General features: G+C 48.3%; 1 pseudogene across 1 annotated transcript in view; it reads left to right on the top strand.

The window, feature by feature from the left end:
- Window positions 1-20,927, top strand: part of LOC144133762 (uncharacterized) — a 162,495-nt pseudogene that overhangs the window by 9,082 nt on the left and 132,486 nt on the right. The gene's annotated exons all lie outside the window — the stretch shown is intronic.

The following is a 20,927-nucleotide window of genomic DNA, read 5'->3' as shown; positions in this document are numbered from 1 at the left end:
GATACGCCCTTCGGTCATAGCGCGGTGTCAAGAGCAGAACGACAGTTGCTTCAAGCCAGAATCCTTGAGTGCAAGGACTCAATAAGGCACCTTCAGAACCAAGCCTTTTTTGCCCGTCGCCGCCTTGAACACCAGTGTCCGAACGAGTTCGCCAGCATCCAGTTGCACGCGAACTTCGTAGATAGTCTACAGTCTAGTCAGCGTGAGCGCACACACAAAGAGAAGCTAATCAGACTGCTACCTGGCCGTAAAGGGAGTCCGGCCAACAGACCTACCCCCACCGTCCACAATCTGTCTTCGTATAGGCCTACTCGAACAGAGCTCGCCGTTCTGGAGCTTGGTTTGAACTTCAATACGAGAGCGGCTCCGGACGCAAGAAAAATCATCTGTGCCGTGGAACAGGCTGTGGGACGTGTGGAAAACAATCGCCGAGAAGAAGCTCGTACCCGTGCGATCAGCATACTCGCCAAGCTGCCACATCGGCACCCCACCCCACTCCTTGCTCAGGAGCGTGATGCAGTCAGGAGCCTGCGGAGCAATACGGATATCGTAATCCTACCTGCTGACAAGGGCAACGCCACCGTGGATGGATGGATGGATGGATACGGCTGAACCCTTTACATCGGGCGGTGGCTCAAGCCACCTAGCCATGTCTTGTGAAATTTTACTCCTGTCTTGCTTTTAGCCACCAATCAGATAACCTTCGCTTGGTTACTTCTAACCTCTTAAAATCCACTTTCCCTTCACTATCCCTAAACCCCAATGCCTTGGGTAAGTCAGCCCCGCTGCCTTCCACTGTAGGGTGAAGCCCTTTACAGAAAAGTATCAAGTGTTCAGCTGTTTCCTCCTCCTCTCCGCACGCAATGCACAAAGTGTCTATCTCCTGGTACCTGACTCTATACGTCTTAGTCCGCAAAACTCCAGTCCTGGCCTCAAACAACAAAGAACTTCCCCTACAATTATCATAGATATTTTCTTTGACAATTTCCTGTTTAAAGGTCCGGTATGTTTCTAGTGACGATTTCGTCAGCATCCCTTTTTTCCACAAAGCTCTCTCTGTTCCTTTAACCTTTTTCTTAAACGATAATTGCTGATTTGCCCCCTTACTGCTGTCACCTAAACCACAGCGACTACGTTGAGAAAATGACGAAGCTTCTGGAGGATGATGGCACGTACATGCGACTCAAGCGGGACCCTACACTCAAGGTAGAGCGAGAGTTGCAAAGGCTTTTGACAGACGTCTTCCAGTTTGTTCCACCACAGCACAGGTCGTTATACTTCACGCTCCTATGCCACAATGGATCTGCCCCTGCTTTATATGGCCTCCCGAAGATCCACAAGCCAGGCGTTCCAATGCGACCAATAGTGGATTTTACCCGCTCTCCCTTGTACCGGCTTTCAGGCTACTTGCACAAAGTTTTTTCGCCACTCGTTGGCAAGAGACCGACTTTCGTACGCAACTCCTTTGATTTTACTGAAAAAAATACGCGAGATCACGATTGACAGCGACGAGATAATGGTGTCATTTGACGTCAGATCACTGTTTACCAGCGTCCCCGTGAATCTGGCGGTGGAGGTATGCCGTTCAGCGCTTCGGGACGACGACGGACTGAGTGCTAGGACACCCATCGATCCATCGGACCTGTTGAAGCTTCTGCAGTTTTGCTTGAAGAACACGTACATCATCTTTCGGGGCACTGTCTACAAGCAGGTTCATGGCACTGCCATGGGAGCATCTATCTCGGTCACAACCGCAAACATCACAATGGAAGCACTGGAAAGCCGCGCTTTGGCTTCGTTCGAGCCGCGCCCGAAGGTCTTCCTGCGGTACATTGATGACTGCTTTTGCATAATCAAAAAGAATGCCTTGGCTGCTTTCACGAACCATTTGAACAGCATGGAAGATTCCATCCAATTTACCGTCGAGGAGGAGATTTCTGGCCGTCTTCCTTTTCTGAACGTCATGGTGGAGCGACGTGATGACCGCCTATCATTCAAGGTGTACAGAAAGGACACGCACACAGGCCAATACCTTCACTTTAATTCAGTCCATCCTACGTGCCATAAGCGCTCCGTCGTTTGTTCCCTCGTCCGTCGTGCGGAAAGAATATGCTCGAAACTCGAAGAAAAAGCCTCTGACATACGCCAAGTGCGACGCGAGCTCAACAATTGTGGCTACCCACAGCACTTCGTGAACGCTGTAATACAGCAGACAACGAGACCACCTCAGCCCGTTCGCCTACCTTGCCGTGCCCGAGCTGCAATACCCTATGTGCCAGGCGTGAGCGAGTCATTGGCCCGCGTTTTTCGCACCTACGATGTGCATATAGCTCACGTGCCTGCGTGCAAGCTTCGTCACGAGTTGGTGTCCGTAAAGGACAAGCTAAAAAAGGAAAAGTTTCCTGGAGTAATTTATAAAATCCCCTGCTCAGACTGCGATCACTCCTACATAGGTGAAAGCGGAAACTTAGAAAGACTGCTGAATGAGCACAAGAATGATGTCAAGAAAAAAAGAAGGCTTGTTCCAACGCACTGGCTGAACACGTTGAAAACACGAAGCATGATATCGCTTGGAAAGAAGCGGCAATTATCGGCCGTGAGAAAAACTGGATGTCACGCCAATATCTGGAGTCTTTGTTTATCCAGACAACAGATCAGACGCTCAACCGTAACATCGGCAATCTACCGCCCTCGTACGCTAGATGCCTGCGACGATTAGCACAACGTACTTAAGCTTTGTGTGCGAAATTTTTCCATCAGTGAACAAGACTTCCGTGTGGAAGTCGAAACGTCCTTCCATCTTGACAACACCTTTTGGTCGGCGCTTCGTTATTTTCGCCAGTGTATTCACCCGACCGGACGAGATTTCGTCGAACCTTAGATTTCAACTTCGAAAGTTCCCGCACCGTAAAAGCGAAGGGTGGTAAGCAGTCGCAGCGGCACGGGGCAACCTCGTCCGTTAGGGCAGTGGTGCTGCGGTAGCACAGACAAGAGTTCCAGCACGGCAGGCTTCGAAAAGCGGCACCTCGCGAGAAGCTCATCGTAGAACAGCTCCATCGGGCACTGGCGATCCCTCAGCACTCGCCGTGCCGGCTTCGCGCGATGGGGCACCTGATCGATTTCTTCCATTAACTCTGTGAACTTGATAAATCAAAAAAGCGGTCGTCGATCGTACTCGGTTTCCATGTTGAATTGACGAAAGGAGCTGCTAAAGGTAGGCCGGGGGCTACCTTTGTGACGCGCCCTTTCCGAGGCCGAAAGGGCGGCTAAAGGTGCAGTTTAAGGGTAAGGTTGGTTTCTGAAACCCGGAAAGGAGCCGTAAAGATAAGGACCTCGAAAGGGAAGGTAAAGGTCGGTTTGTGAATACGGGGGTTAATGGCTTGCGGACCGAACAGCGGTGTCCCTTACGCGGTTACCACCAGTACGTCGGAGGGTACTTCATGCAGTTTGCTTCAATAACTAAATTTAAGCTTATCAGTGTCAATATTCGGCAATCGCTTCCCGTATACTTCGTCTTGGAAGCCTCTCTCCCATTCACGCACGAACCGGCATTTGACAAACATAGACCTTCTACATCAGCTACCAGAAATTGGACGGCGGGGGGAGGTAATCGCGATACTTTTTTGACTTGAGAATAGCGAATGTTCAGAAACTGGTCGCCGATGTGTTTTCTAATGTCACGGCTACGTATACGCATATCAGCATATTTCGATTTTTAGCTCTACCGGCATAGCGAGACCATTGAGCGAAAATGAAAATTTTGCCATCCAGCAAAACGCTTTCTTCAGACATGTGTATTCTGCCATCGAAAACAAGATGCGACTGTAGTACACCAAAAGAGGCGCGTTGTATTTATGTCTATGCAGAAGAGGGCGGCTTCTTTTATTAATGCAAACGCATTAGAAGGCTCGGTTTCAAGTTCATGTCCGCAAAAAAAAAGTGCCCGCAAGGAAAGGCAACATTTGACGTTAGGAGCCGCCGAATCACGCGACGAAAATGATGACGTTACATCAGTAATTAATGTTAATTAGCATACACTTATCGACATGCCGAATCAGTGCTATTAATGTAATTAGGTAATTCTAGGACTAGTTAGTATCAGTGATCACATCATAAGGGTGTGATGCAATAGTAGGTCACGTGACAGAGATGTAATGTGACGTCATACCAGCTCCCCATTCGCCCCCATTTCAAGGTCCATATGAATCCAACATTGCTTCACATGCGCGCATGACGCATTACAAAGAGTGCCCACAGCTGGGTCCACATTAATGATATTCGGATTGTCCAGCAAGTAAAGGCGGCAGTTCCCATGTATGACATACTGCAAAGATCATGCAACGACACATGCCTTTGACTCTCGATATGATGGCGATATGATGGCGGTGTGAGCAGTGCCTGGTCGTCTGCAAGGCAGGCCGCCAACCGAACTGATTCCATACGAGAAAAGAAAAGAAGAATGATTATAAACTTACAAACAAATATCGCACACCAAAAACTGAAGCTAACAACAGTGTGCCCCGCTCAACGTCATATTGGAAGGTTTGAAGCATCGACTCGGCAGCCCTGCGTCAGCACGTAATAGGTTGTAGTGACACATTTTCATTAAAAAAAGCAAAAGGAATCAGCTGCCACATCATCATACATTCATTTCAGTTTTGCACATTTTACCGCTATAACACCGCTATGCTGATAAGTTTACCCCGTGCTGCGGTATTTCGGCATAATATGGGAATTTCCGAGAAGGAACAAAGGAAAAAGACGCCACAAGGAGGTTATTTGGACGGATATAAAAGTGAAATTATATTTGCATCTACTGGCATTACGGAACGGGAATGTACAGTAGTAGTGTGGGATTCGAAAGGGGAAGACACCGATCAACAGCTTTGATGGTGTTATACAAGTTTTTCTGGCCTCGTGCTTTTTTCATGAATTATGCAGGTATCATTGTTAGAAACTACCTGAATCACATTCTCTCGCCTGTTCCGGCTGCTCCAGGTTCTGTTAAGTCACCGTGTAATGTACAGCTGGATCCCTTTAGTCGACTGCAAGGCAAGAGCCGTGACGTCAGCGCCGGCAACGATCATGAACACGAAGTACTCTTGTTATGGGCTATCCGCGCTGTATCGAATTTTTAACGTGCCTGTTGGGCTGAATTTATTTGTCTGCGGCATCAGACAAAGCTACCGCGGTTCAACTGAGTTATATTCTTTGCGCGCTCCCGAGAGTTTGAGCCGACCGGCAGGCAGTTACGGGTGCTACGCCAGCGGGGCAAGGGGTAGGGAGAGTGGCGTGCCGTGACAGCAGCACTCCTTCTAGGAAGACCACAGGGGGTGCGTCCTCTTGTAGGCTCGGGCTGAACGGACATTACGGCGCAGCACAGAAAGCTAAGAGCGGACTGCGGCATCCGGTTGTCCAAACAGGGAAACAGAACACCAAGCGTCATTGCATTAACACTGCAGTGGTGCGCTCAAACTCCGCTTCGGAAGCGGCACACCACGATTAAGCCTGGACACTTGTATTAAGTGCAAAAAGTCTCGACCTCAATATTTCGACTTCATTGAATGACGATCTCACTTAACCTCAGTCACAAGTGAGGTTGAGGTCCGATTTGCTGACCTCACTCAAAAAATTTCGAGCCGTCGCCGACCTCACCTGAACGACGTGAGGTTGAGGTCGACCTCATGATGTTGCCCACCTCTGGTGCGGGGCGGTCGAGTGTGCGAGCGAGAGAAAATACTCTACGGCAGACGACGCGGCACACGCACAGACCACGCTGAATCATACATGTACTGACACGAATAACTAAAAGCCTTGTTTTTTTTCTTGGGGGGCGGGGGGGTGGCTTGTATGCGCGTGCGGAAGCGGAAGGCGCTATGGAAAGCAGTCAGTCAGATCGACGCACCAGTGGAATGCCTTTCGCGAAGGTCTTCAAGATGACGTCAGCTTGAAGGCTCGGGAGCCAGCATAGAGGATGACGACGTTGGCTTCTCAAAATAAAGAGCGAATGAGCTTCGATTTGAATTTTTACTTCTTTTCGGGACGCGCATGACTCTAGTATTTTGCAGAGGGTATCTTCAATGCCTCCTATATGCGCTGGGCTTGTTTGTCTAAAATGTCCAAACACCTGGTCATTGGCCCTTTAATGTGCACTGACAGCGCAGAGCAGACGGGCGCCTCAGCATTTCGCCTCCATCGAAACACGGCCGCCGTGGATGGGATCGAACCCGGCTACGCAGGCTCAGTAGCCGAGCGCCCTAACCAGTGAGCTACCGCGGCGGGTGCTTTTGGAGCAGCCAATAGTGCTTTTTGGTGCCAAAAAGTGACCGTTTGGTGCAGATATATTCCCTTTTTGTTTTTCGTCGCTGCGACTCATATAAAAGCGAAAAATGATGCGCTACCCAGCACCATCTCTTGCCGTTCCTAGTAACTATGTTCGAAAAGAAAATGTGCAAAAAAGAAGAATCGAGAATCTGCTACTGTGATTCTCTTCAGCGGAGAGCCAGGGAGCCAACAACGCCTGCACAGCGGCCGCGATGCGCTCCGCTGGGCCATCTGCGCATGCGCAGATAGCTCGCCGCGGATACAGTCAACGGTAGCGGAACGCGCTATGCTAAAACTTTGTACGATGTTATCCCATGGCTAAAATCTCATAATCTCGCAACAACCGGGCTGGATGCGGCGGCATAAAACGGCAGGCGCGTCGTTGAGGCGTTTCGAAGGGGACGGTTCGTTGATGCTAGCCCGTTGTGCTTTAGGCATCGGGGGCTGGCCAATATTATTTCTATTTATTTTTTTGTATCTGCCCACACTTCTTCATATAAATAATATTAATTGGTTATTGGGGAAATGAAATGGCACAGTATCTGTCTCATATATCGTTGGGCACCTGAACCGCGCCGTAAGGGGAGGGATAATGGAGGGAATGAAAGAAGAAAGGTAAGAAGAGGTGCCGTAGTGGAGGGCTCCGGAATAATTTTCACCACCTGGGGATCTTTAACGTGCACTGACATCGCACAACACACGGGCGCCTTAGCGTTTTTCCTCCATGAAACCGCAGCCACCGCGGTCGGGTTCGAACACTACTTCATGTTCGTTGCTGCATTGTGGTTAAAGAATCAGGTGTCCTCCGAGATGTGAGGTTGATACTGCGCCATTTCCTTTCTCCAAAAACCAATTTTCAATTTTTTTTAATGCAGAGAAACAGACGGGCCATTGCGAGGAAACGTAGTGCAGTCGTGATGCATGAAGTGTAGTCGTGATGCAAGGAAGGAGGATAAAAATTGATTTTGTGGAAAGGGAATGTTCATAACGGTCTCACTTGTATCAGTGGACACCCTAACCGCGCCGTCAAGGAAATGATAAAGGTGGAGTGAGAGAAGAAAGAGTTGCCGTATTGGAGGGAATCAGAATAATTTCGACCACCTGGGATCTTTAGGGTACACTGATATCGCACAGCACACGTGCGCCTTTAATGAGCGTTAGCTCTTATTCATGTTTCCCGATTTGTGGGGGTCGGCTACCATCTCTTTGGCGTAAAATTTTCGGTCCGGGTATTTCACTCCCTCCTTTATCCCTTCCCTTACGGCGCGGTTCAGGTGTCCAAAGATATATGAGACAGATACTGCGCCATTTCCTTTCACCAAAAAAAACAATTATTATTATTATGCAAGATGTCGGCCCCCAGAGTAAATCGATATTGCAGCCGAATTGGTGATTGATTGGTGGCGTTATTAGCATATCGAATTGGTGATTTACTGGTGACGTCACTGGTATATCCAACTTATGATTGGTTGGTGATGTCACTTATAAATCGAAGATGTCACTCGTATTTCCATTGGTGTACCTCACATTTATCTCATTGATGTCAATTAAAGTAAATCAAACAGCTAGCGCTCGTTACTTCAACTTCTTCCAGATGGTGACGGCATCGTTTTTCTCGTTTCGTCTCCCCGAAACGCCGCCGCCGCGGTCGGGTTAGAGCCCGGGTACTGCGGCTCAGTTTCCGAGCGCTCTAACCCCTGAGCCACCGTGGTGGTGGGGGGAAGGAGTAAAAAAAAATTGGCGTCTGTTTAGCTCTGGTTAACCATAGTTTAATTGCGAAAGCTTCGTTTCCTCGGCACGTCGTCTACGCATTGTTTCATTCCGACGATCTCGAGAACTCAAGCCGGTCTCTTCCGCAGTTGAGGAGTCACTCCGGGACCTGGCACGGCTTCTTCTAGCCGCATCTTCGTTACGACGCTTCTCGAGTCGTGCGGTGCGTGCTAGTCTCTTGAGCGCGTTGTCCCTTCCTCGCTTCGTAATGTCGTTGTTGCGCCTCTTCCGCGCTCTCCATAATGGCAATACACTGAGGCGAAGCGCATATACATATCCCCACGAGGAGACGCCTCCTCTCCATCTATCCCAGCGGAGCACATCTGGTGGAGCGAGCGGCGACGGCAGAGGCGTCGACGGCGGCGCCATCTGTTAGAGCGTGGCTGCGGCGTTGCTAGGCAACGGCGGCTCGAGGTCCTTCGTCAGCCACGGGCATACATCTAAAGTGCGCGACGAGCCGAAATGGCTCGCTGGCTGGCGTAGTTCAGCTTTCGCTTTAAAATCCCAGAGACGTTAATAAATAAAGCCGAGTTTTGGAATCGAACCAGGGCTTGCGGAGTGCGAGACGAGCACGCTAACCACTCTGCCACGCCCGCTCAATGGTTTGGACAGAAGAAAGTCGCAACTAGCGAATACGGTGTTGTCTTAGAAGGGTGCTTTTGCTTCACTTACGACGCGGTTTGGGTGTCCACTGAGATATCGCAGACAGGCGTCACTTCCTATCCTTAAAACAAAATTTATTTTCATTTTCCTTGCCTTACCGCGCGGTTCTTATGTCCACGAAGACATGTTTCCTTTGCTTAAATTTTCCAAGCAAGGCGCCGTGCCGGACGGACGATGAGTTGCCATGGATCCCTTGGCAACGCTGCAACACGCTGTCGCGTCCTGCTCTGAAAGACGAAGCTTAAAGGGGCCATGACATGGTCGTTCTTTATATCGCATTTTTGTGCTTCAGTAGCTAATACAAAAGCTTATGATTCAGTTTCCGAAATTTGGCTGCCCTGGACGCGCTCTATATTCCAAAAATTGCGATCGAAATTGAGAACGGGAAACTCCTCCCACAAGCAGCGACCATCATATTGAATACTATCGTGACGTCACCAGGGCATACACGGAGCAACGTCGTCTGCTCTCGTTGCTGCAATGTGCGCAGCGAGGTCTCATTCCCCCCCCCCCCTCCCCCCGCCCCCTCTACTTTCCCGGGCGATCGAAGTAGCATTCCTTCCCCATATATGAGTGACTGGTGCCGCAAAAGCGTTAATAATAGTAACGCAGTTATTATTCCGTATAGGTATAGGGTCCGGTAACACTAGGCCGATGGGACGGCGATCGGCGGCCGGTTGGCTGGTCGATATGCAAATGCCATCGCTGACGCACTGGTCTGTCACGCTAGACCAACGACGACGCAAGCACGACCAACGACCCCTATCGCAGTTGTGTAAAGAGTGAACTTAGTTGGAACTGGCAGAGTGTGATGGGGGGGGGGGGGGAGGGGGGCTAGTTCGTATGACATTCTATAAACTTAAGAATTTTAAAACTTAATGAACCTGATGCTACCACGGCGACATACGCGACGTGCGTGCACCAGCGAAGATGCGCCTTCATTCGGTGCCTGCGCATAGAAGCTATCGGCGAAGGAATTGAGCGACACGGACAGAAAACGCCGCACGACGGTGCAGCTCGTCGCCGTCGCCTGGGCTTGTGCGGCCGAGCGAAAGCTTCACGCCCGGTGAATGGACGGCCCGAAAAACTGCGCTTGTGTAACTTATCCTTATCGAAAAAAGCGAGACGAGCGGCCGCATTTCATATCGTCGCATATTCTCACTAATCAGCGGGGAACTCCTGCCAGATGCTTCAATTTCGGCCGACGGTGGACTACCGGCCCCTTTCGTGACGAGGCCTTGCGAGTACGCAGGATTCGTGTGTGCGATTTTGGCGATTGCGGAGAGAGAATTCGCAAGTTTTAACGCCTGAAAATAGCTGTCGAGCGTATTTTTGGCCACAGTGCCCTCAAAGCGACGACTGCCTACATCGCAGGAAGCGAGTACAATAAGGGGGAAGTGCCGATATGTGACCCGGTCTGCACAGCATGTGCTGAAGGCAGCCGGCAGCAGCCGTCGGCGTCGACTGTGGACAACAAATCTGGTTGTTTTGATTAATTAATGTAATGTCCGAATGTATATTTAGCTAACGCGCTTTAAACTCAAATACTGATGACATAAGAGGAAGGAGATACAATTAGCGGGAAGCGCCGGTCCTACGCGAAGCTTTTCCCAAACAGGCGATATAGCATCAGCGGCGCTTATTGCATTGTTCTCATAGTGTGCAAATGAGTAAAACTACAATTTGTGAGCAATACTACGTAATATTTAAGATAATGAGAGCCCACCTTGTGTTTTATGCTAAGCAAACGAGCCGTACTGTTTGCGCACAGCTATGCAAACAACCCCAGCTCTGGGCTGCAGTTGTGATCGTCGCATTCTATAGGCCACAGTGCGCACGCACAGTAAACGCTTAATGGTGTACTATTATTTTCAAGCACTCATTTAGACGGCGGCGACTATTCATCGGTGCAGGCAGTGAAAGCATTCGAGTCGCGTAAGGTTTTGCAAGTGGCTTGGTTCCTGCAAAAGGGTGCTACGAGCCGAAGGGAATGCATGTTGGACTTACGAATGCACACATGCAGAGGAGAAGTCTTCTCATTCGGCAATTTTCTCTGCTCCTTTCGTGCCTCAAGGTTACTGTAGTGTCACGTTGTGATAATTTGAGATTAATTAGCGAGCTGATGAATAGCGGGCAAGAAAACGGTAACCAGCAACCAAACGCTGCCGCTTTTAACGGCGCACATCGGCGCAGGCAAGCATGGCACGTGCCGCTTTTCACATACGACAGCACTTGACAGCTCAAAGGAAACCGCACTCATAACAAAAAATTGACATGTTTATGAGCGTAAATAACAAAGCAGGGGTCCATCGATTTCTGTTTCCTCAACAATCAGAAAAGCGGTGCCACGAGCAAGTCTGCTTTCTCAAGTATCACTCAGGTCGCGTACTAAGCAGACGGCTTCCGAGAAGAAAACACTGAAAATGTATTTTATTTCGATAAGCCTAAAAAAGAAACCTTCTCGAGCGAGTGCCGTCTACGGTGTGCATGCAAGCACCTTACACCGCGCAGAAGACGACGCGGGGCAGGTATGCCCCTCTCACGTCAGCGATACGAGGTTGCCAGACCATCTACCAGTTCGCAGAAGAAACGAAAATAATAATAATAATTGGTTTTTTTGGGGAAAGGAAATGGCGCAGTATCTGTCTCATATATCGTTGGACACCTGAACCGCGCCGTAAGGGAAGGGATAAAGGAGGGAGTGAAAGAAGAAAGGAAGAATTAGGTACCGTATTGGAGGGCTCCGGAATAATTTCGACCACCTGGGGATCTTTAACGTGCACTGACACCGCACAGCACACGGGCGCCTTAGCGTTTTTCCTCCATAAAAACGCAGCCGCCGCGGTCGGGTTCGAACCCGAGAACTCCGGATCAGTAGTCGAGCGCCCTAACCACTGAGCCACCGCGGCGGGTTAAATATCAACCGCACAGAAGCAACTGAAACTTGGGGAAATTTTAATGTAACAAGTTGAGAATAAAATACGATAAACAGGGAATGCGTGAAAATAGGCTTTCATGGCCCCTTAAGCGTCCTCCAATTTTGTTTTGTATTGTTTCTAGGGCTCCGCTGCCAAATGTTATATAGCGCACATTTTATGACTTCTGTGCGACTTTATAACGCGACCCATTTTGAAACAGCGCAACAAAGACGGGACGTGGAAACTGAGGTGTAAAGACAAACAAGCGCTGACTAACAACTGGGTTTATTGAAAAAAACACGCAAAATATATACAGAGTTAGGAAAGACTAATCGCCACCATAGTCAACTCATGCCACATGTGACGCCAGATATCCAATCTCCCCTTCGGAAAGGGCGACCGATGGGCAACTAATGCACGTTGCGCCTTTCTCACGTATAAGAAAAGCTTCAAAAACTTCTCGCGTCATCTTATCACAGTGGCGAAACACGATATTAGTGTTCTTATAGTCGGGGGTACATAACGCGACAGCGTTAAGGAGCTCGTGACGCAGAAAAGCCGGTGCGCCAGCGTCTTTGGCCGTGAGCGAAAAATGCATCTCGGTGGACAGGCTTCCTTGGGGCGCGCGTTGGCCGTCTCTCACGCAATCGACACTGGTACGCACGCCCCATTGCGCGAGCGAGCGTACCGCGTCTCGCCGAGTGAGCGCCGCATCATCCGTGACAATGTCGACGACATTGGCGTGGGGACAGCGTCGTCATGCGGCTGCTTCACGGAATTCGTTTCTTCATGCAGATAGCGGCAATGCTTCAACTCAGCGCGGGACCTATGGCACCAGCTGATGCCATTCCTGCTATGCCTGTGACTGTCGACGTTCAAGTTGGCAGCGTGGAAATTGGAGAACTCTGGTAACCCTGCTACACTATGGCTCCATCGTACAAGTCCTGCGCATCGTCCACGACATCACCTTTCCATCTGGATAAAAACGGGCTGCAGCGGCCAGCGCCTTTCAGTGGGCGTGGGGACAGCGTCGCCATGCGGCTTTTTCACGGAATGCGTTTCTTCATGCAGGTTGGTAATAAGGAATCCACGTTTGCTAAGAAATCGAGCAATATGTGCCTGCTCCTGTTCCCACGCCCTGGAGTGCTGCTGACTTTGCTCGCCCAGTGCTTCGATGTTTCTCGTCAACTACTTCTGGTGTCGGGGGATGTTGAGCTTAACCCTTGCCCTGGGGCGGGCTCTGGCGCTGCCACGCGGTCCAAAGACAGCGCTGTTGATATTTCTCTGCAGAAACAGCTTAACGACATGTTGACTCTGTTAGAAGGCGTTAATTCAAGGACCGCTAAAATGGAGTTGAAGCAATCACACTTAATAGCCTCTATAAGAGAAATGAAACTATATCAGGAATCTATGATTAGAAACATTGCCGATATTGACGCGAGGCTGTCGGCAGTCGAATCTAAATAAACCGCCAGCGATGCGGCGCATGGGGAATTGCGGATTTTGCGTGAGCTAACCGATCAGCTTGTCAATGAGAATAACAACTTCCGTCTTGGACAGGCTGAGCTGGAAGACCGGCAGCGCAGGGAAAATCTTCTGTTCTTCGGCGTACCCGACAGTTTGTCCGAAACGTGGGATGAAGCGGAGGAAAAAAAAATTGAACCTTGTTTCAGGCTGCTTTGATACTGCTCTTACGAATGACATGGTTGAACGAACACACAGGATTGGTGCGTTCTCGGATGAAAAGTGTCGTCCCATTGTTGTGATGTTCCGGTCTTTCAAAACAAAACAACAAATCCTAGTGCAGTCTGCCAAACTTATAACTAAAAAGGTCACTGTAAGTGAAGATTATTCTTTGCAGACACGTGTCGCTAGAAAGAAGCTTGTGCAGTTCGCGAAGGATGCTGACTAAGTATAAGTTGAGGTATAACAAACTGTATTGTAACAACAAATGCTACGCCTTTGACCCTATTCGCGATAGCATTTTCTAGCTAGCTGGCCCACCGGGATTTTTAGTGGCCCTTTATCGCACTACTCCTGCTTCTGGCTTGCCACACGCTTCGCCGTAGAGATACGGGAGGGGCCGTGGACGGGCGACTGGAGATAAGACAGCGCTTTCAATTCTTTTCACAAATATCAGAAGCATAATACCAAAGCGGGAAGATCTAAACTCTGTCATCGACTCATGTGATGCCGATGTTGTATTGCTGACCGAAACGTGGCTCTCTGCAAAGATAGAGAGCAAGGAACTGTTCGATTGCAAGAAGCGCTAGAATGTTTATCGTTCTGATAGAGGTCACAGAAGTGGAGGAGGTGTTTTAATAGCCATCGCCGATAATATTGTGTCTTCACCCATAAGTCATTCGAACACCTTGGAGTTGGTTTGGGTTGAACTTCATGTTCATTTCAGGAAACTTATTCTGGGCATATGCTACCGTTCCCCGTCTTCGTGTACAACTTTCGTTGAAGATTTGCATGATGCTCTTAACATGATCTCAGTACGTTATCCGGGTGCGGCAATCCTTCTTGCCGGTGACTTCAATTATCCCAGCATCGTGTGGACTAATACATCGCCGTATCCTCGCCCCTTTTCTACTGAATGCAATAACTTTTTGCGAACCTGTTTGGATTTCAACCTTTCGCAGCTAGTTACTAAACCAACTCGAGTCACGCCCTCATCTTCCAATATATTAGACCTTGTGTTAACCAACGCGCCGGATCTTATCCCTCCAATCTCCTACTTACCTGGTCTTAGTGATCACTCCTTGCTTCATTTCGATGTAAAAATTAAAATTCCTAATCGCCGGAGCATCTTCAAGCCTATTAGAGATTACAAACGGGCGGACTATGATGCCATTAATCGTGAATTGGCTCTTTTCTTAAACAGTTATTTACCAGAATTTTCGCAGCGTTCTGTCCACACTAACTGGGAATGGTTTAGGGACACTGTTGAACGTCTCACAAATACATTTGTGCCACTAAGACTTTTGCGGTTTAATAGACAATCACCATGGCTTAATGACATTTTAAAAAGGCTATCCAATAAGAAAAAACGTTTCTTTAGCTCGGACAAATAATCGAATTCGCTACAACGATGGGACGGTTACCTTTCTGCGGCCGCTGAGTACAAATTAGCTCTGAAAAATGGTAAGGACTCCTTCTTTAACAGTACTTTGCCTGCTCTGCTGATTAATAACCCTAGACAGTTTTGGAACACTGTGGACCAGAAAGATAGTTCGTCAATACTACTTACATCTTCTGACGGCGTTGCATATTCACCTAATATATGCGCTAGTGTTTTAATAGTGTTTTTGTTGCTGCTTTTTCTGGCAATGTTTGCCTTACCAATCAGGAGTGTCCGGTCTTGGACGCTTTTCCCATGGATCCAATTCTTTTTGACACAACTGGCATCCTGAGAATAATTAAAAACCTTAAAATTTCTTCCTCCTGTGGCGTCGATAACATTAATTCGAAATTTCTGGTTAATACACAGATGTACAGTTCAATGATCCTTACCAAACTGTTTGACCAGTCTCTGGAAACAGGCTGTATTCCCAATGACTGGAAGGTTTGGAGGGTGATTCCGCTTCACAAGTCTGGCGATAAACATTGCCCTGATAACTTTTGCCCTGTGTCGCTCACCAGCAGTCCATGTAAAATCATGGAACATATCATCTACATTACTCTTGCTACCTTTTTAGAATCCAACTGCTTTTTCAGCAATGCCAAACACGGCTTCCGTAAATCATTTTCATGCGAAACGCAACTCATATGCTTCACAAATGACTTGCATAGCATTCTAGATCGCGGATTCCATGCTGATTCTATATTTATGGATTTTTCTAAAGCATTTGACAAGGTTTCACATGAGCTTGTATTTCTTAAACTAAACAGCCTTAACATCGATTCCACATTACTTGCATGGTAGTATTGTTTTCTTTCAAACCAAAGTCAGTTCGTAACAGCAAATAATGTCAATTCAGATTCCTCGCCTGTTGGCTCTTGTGTGCCTCAGGGGTCCGTTCTTGGGCCCCTCCTCTTTCTCATTTATACAAACGACTTACCCACTACTATATCGTCTTCCGTTTGTCTTTTTGCCGATGACTGTGTTATTTACCGCGAAATTAATGACGATAATGATACATCTGTTCCTCAGTCAGATATTAACAAGGTACTGGATTGGTGTAACCTGTGGAATATGAAGCTGAACATTCCTAAATGCGAGCATTTGCCCATTTCTCGTCTTTCTACTACACACTCTACCTACTGCATTAATGGCATCACTCTTGCAACTGTGTCGTCTTATAAATATCTAGGTGTTCATGTCTCTTCTAACCTGTATTGGAAACCTCATGTTGACTACATTATAAATAACGCTAACCGCATCCTTGGATACCTTCGCAGAAATTTTTCATGTGCACCAAGTTCATTAAAACTACTACTTTACAGAACTTTGGTCCGCTCTAAATTGGAATACGCTTCATCGGTGTGGAACCCTGGGGTCGAATCTCTCATTTCTGACTTAGAATCAGTTGAAAACCGCGGTTGTCGTTTCATACTTTCCAACTATCATCGTACTAGTAGTGTAACTGCCATGAAAGCTAACCTTTTCCTCCCGCTTCTTTCCCATCGCAGGTCAATAGCTTCATTATGTACTTTTCACAAAATTTATCATAATCCTTATCTTAAAGAGAGGTTGTTAAAAAGACCATCGTATATTTCAGCACGCATTGATCTCCGCCACAAAGTTTGGATCCCTCCTTGTCGCACGAGATGTTTTCACGATTCATTCATACCCAGAACTTGTGTCAGCTGCAATCACGATATTGCTGAAATTACTGATACTGTTGCCTTTCGTAACACTGTTACTAATTTTATATAAGTCTCTGTCTATATCTGTTTTATTTTATTACCTGCTGTTTTCTTTTGTGGTTTGTTTTGTGTAATGCTGCCTTTTACTAGTGCTGTTATTGATATTAAACCAGTGTGTGCTGTAACTATATTCAAATTTTTTAGTTGCTGTTTTGTTTTTTGTACTTGTATGTTATTCCCACTCCCCTGTGTAACGTCTAACGGCCCTGAGGGTAAATAAATGAAATGAAATGAAATGCTGCAGCGTGGCATTATACAGCCCTCTCCCAGCCATTGGGCATCTCCTGTTGTCCTGGTGAGGAAAAAAGGTGGCTCAATCCGGTTCTCCGTGGACTACCGTCGTCTCAACAAGATCACTCGCAAGGATGTTCATCCTCTACCCCGAATCGACGACGCACTGGACTGCTTGCAGGAAGCGGAGTGTTTTTCTCCTCTCGATTTACGCTCCGGCTACTGGCAACTGCCGACGGCTGCCGCTGACCGGCCGAAAACCGCTTTCGTCACCCCAGATGAATTGTATGAATCCAATGTGATGCCTTTCGGCCTCTGCAATGCTCCCGCAACATTCGAGAGAATGATGGATAACATTCTCAGCGGCCTCAAATGGGAAAGTTGTCCATGTTACCTGGATGACAATGTCATTTTTTACAAATATTTACCTTCTCATCTGCAGCGCCTTCAGTGCATACTCACGTGCTTTACTGACGCCGGGCTACAACTCAACTTGAAAAAATGTTACTTCGGTGTTACGCAGATGACAATATTAGGCCATGTCATCTCTAAGGACGGCGTCCTTCCTGATCCAGCCAAACTTCGCGCCGTTGCTGACTTCCCAAAACCGACCACCTTAAAAGAACTTAGCAGTTTTATAGGCTTATGCTCATATTTTCGCCGCTTCATCCGCAATTTCGCCTGTATCATTGCCCTTTTAACGCAGCTTCTTGCCGGCTGCCCGAACCTCACGTCTTGGTCCTCAGCCTGCATTGCTGCGTTCAGCACTTTACGTCGCCTGCTGGTCTCCCCCCCCCCCCCTCCCCAATCCTTCGCCATTTTGATCCCGCCTGTCCGACAGAAATTCATACTGACGCGAGCGGTGCGGGCTCGGGTTCCGTTCCTGCGCGGCGAAAGTCTGGGTATCCGGAATGTGTTGTCGTTAACGCCAGCCGCGCCCTCACCAAGGCGGAATCGAACTATTCTGTCACAGAAAAAGAATATCCCACCATCATATAGGCGATTGCCAAGTTCCGACCTTACATTTAAGGACGGCCCTTCTATGTCTTCACAGACCACCACGCCCTCTTCTGGCTATCCTCCCTAAAATATCCTTCTGGCCGACTTGCCCGCTGGTCTTTACGTCTAAAAGAGTTCGGCATTCCCGTCATTTATCGCTCTGGCCGGAAGCACTCGGACGCCGATGCCCTTTCTCGTTCACCGCTCCCATGCCATTCACCCTCTGCCCTCGTCTGTGTCTACGATTTCTCGTCGTTCGACATTCCTGATGTGCTCTCCGAACAACTGAAGAATCTTTGGATCACCTCGCTGTGACCCCTTGACCGCCGCATACGTCCCGGACCCTTCGCCGCCAAGTCCACCCTTTCGCCGTTCGTGATGGCCTCTTATACCGCCGTAACTACTTCTCCGACGGGCGGAAGTGGCTGTTGGTGATCCCCCGACACCTCCGTGCTGCCATCTTCGCCTCTTTCCGCGCAGATCCACAATGCGGCCAAGCCGGTGTACTGAAAACATATGCTGGGCTTCGTCTGCGATATTACTGGCGAGGTATGTACCGCTACATACGTCAGTACTTTCGGTCATGCACCGCCTGCCAACGTCGCAAGAAACCACCCCAGCCCCCCGCCGCTCCTTTGCAGCCGTTACCTTGCCCTGGTCGACCCTTTGACCGCGTCAGCATTGATCTTTATGGCCCGCTTCCAAGTATTTCGGCTAACAATCGCTGGGTCATCCTGGCCCTTGACCACGTCGGCTCTCAAATCTGCTACCGCAAATGATGTCGCTCGCTTCATTCTGCACAGTCTTGTTCTTCGTCACGGCGCCCCTAAAAAACTCTCGGACGCTGTCGAGGCCCTCCTAAAGCAATGCCAAATCGTTCATTGCTACACCACCGCCTATCACCCTCAAACCAACGGCATGACTGAGCGGTTCAACAGCACACTCCATGACATGCTCGCCATGTACGTTGACACCGCCCACTCCAACTAGGACCAATTAAGTGCTCCCTTTCGTCACGTACGCTCATAATATGGCTACGCAGACAACGACAGGGTTTTCTCCATTCTTTCTCCCATAAGTCCGGGAGCCTACATCCACCATGGACACCACCCTTCCCTATCGATCGCCCTGAGCCTTCCGGTGCCACATCACTTTCCGAAGCTCACCTGTATGCCAAAGAGTGCCGGCAACTCGCCCGCTGTTTCACTACACGGCTCCAGTGGCATCAGAAGCACCGTCGGGATTCTTCGGACCCTCCCGCGTCATACCCATCTGGCGCCCTCGTTTGGCTCTGAGTGCCTTCCTCCACTCCCGGCCTCACCACGAAACTGCTTTGTCGCTATCACAGACCTTACCGCGTTGTGGAAGAAACTTCTCCTGTGAACTACATCGCTGAGCCGCTCGCTTCCCCTTCGGACGACCGTCGCCGGGGGCGCCAAACTGTGCACGTCGAGCGCCTCAAGCCTTATTATGATCCGCCCATGCTTTCCTCCCCGTAAGTCTCCAGGATGGCTACTTTTTCGGTGGGGAAGTAACTGTAATGGGACCAATGGGCAGGAGTTGATGCAACGCAGCGAAAAGGTAGACAAAGTAGACGAAGTGCAGCTGGGATTTCGAGGGACGCCTGTGCCTGTGTCCGTCTTGTCGCCGTTCGACCAACGCCAACGGACCTGCGCTTCCAATAAACACCTTTGCAATGTTTCTTTTCTTTACATTTTTATTTCTCTTTTTTGCTCTTATTGTTTTTGATTCAAATTTTTGTTTCCTCGTTTATAACTTTTATTTATTTTCAATTCTTTTAATTTTTCATTTTGTTTCACTGACACGTGGAGCGGATACTTCTTGTACTCGTTTAGTGCGGACAGGTCTTGCGCGCACTCATTATTCAAGAAAGGCTTTCGCCTTAAAAAGTACCAAGATTACACTTGTCTCATTATGAGCTGAAATGCGAAATCCTTTCCCCGTCCTCTATTTCTCCCTCCATTTTAACGCGACAGAGTTAGGAACTCGTATCGCAGAAAAGCCTGTGTCGTTGGCGTCGGCGTGAGCGTGGCCGTGAGCGAAAAATGGCGCATCATGGTGGAGACCTGAACCGCGCCGAAAGGGAAGGGATTTCAACGCGACAGCATTAAGGATTCATTGATTGATAGATTGATGGAATGATTGATTGATCGACCTGTCGATTAAATTATGAATTGGTTGGATGAATAATTAAATAATTAATTATTAATTATTTAGCCAATCATTAATTAATTAATTAATGATACATCGATCGATGTTTCCTTCCCTTACGGCGCGATCCGGGTGTCCAGAAGAAATGTGAGACAGGCGTAATTTCCTTTAAAAGCAATTGTTCATTTCATTTTCCTTCCCTAACGGCCCGGTTCAGGTGTCCGCCGAGATACACGAGACAGGCGTCCTTTCCTTAAATTGCCCAACGGGCCACGCGTCGCGCAGAACGGGCGATGGTGTTCCGTGTAGCCCTCGACAACGCTGCGACACGCTGTCGCGTCTAGCTCTTAAAGACGAAGCTTAAGCGTACTTCAATTTTTTTTCTCATTTCTGCAACTTTTTCTTGTTTGATTTTCGTTTTCTGTTTTATTTATTTGATTGTTACTTTGCTTTTATATTATTTTCAATTATTCTCACTTAGCATTTTTGTTTTTTTCCTCTCTATTTTTAATTTCATTACATATACGTTTATTAAGAAGTGTTGCTTAATCAATATTAAGATTTTTTTTTCATTTACCCTAACCTTATGATTGACAGTTCATGAGGATAACTTCTGTCCACAAACTTCGTCTACAACTTTCGTCCACGCCGCTCATGAGCCAAAAAAGGCTTACTCATTAAAAGCCTTATGGGGCGGGAGAGCTAGGTCGCACACTGTCCAGAAGCAGTGATGCTCTGACGAGTGTCTGCAAATCATTTGCAAACCGGAGCACAGAAATAGCGCCGTGGTGGCTCAGTGGTTATGGGGCTCGACAACTAACCCGAATGGCCCGGTTTCAATTCCTTCCACGGAGGTCGAATTTCCATGGAGCCGAAATTCCAGAGGACCGTGAAGTGTGCAACATTAGTGCACGTTAAAGTACCCCGTTTGGTCGAAAATTCCGGAATCTTCCACTTCACTACAGCATCCCTCATAGC

This window comes from Amblyomma americanum, chromosome 5, assembly GCF_052857255.1.
Source record: "Amblyomma americanum isolate KBUSLIRL-KWMA chromosome 5, ASM5285725v1, whole genome shotgun sequence".
Lineage (NCBI taxonomy): Eukaryota > Metazoa > Arthropoda > Arachnida > Ixodida > Ixodidae > Amblyomma > Amblyomma americanum.
Note: the sequence above shows the minus strand (reverse complement) of the source record. Positions and strands in the feature narration are given on the sequence as shown.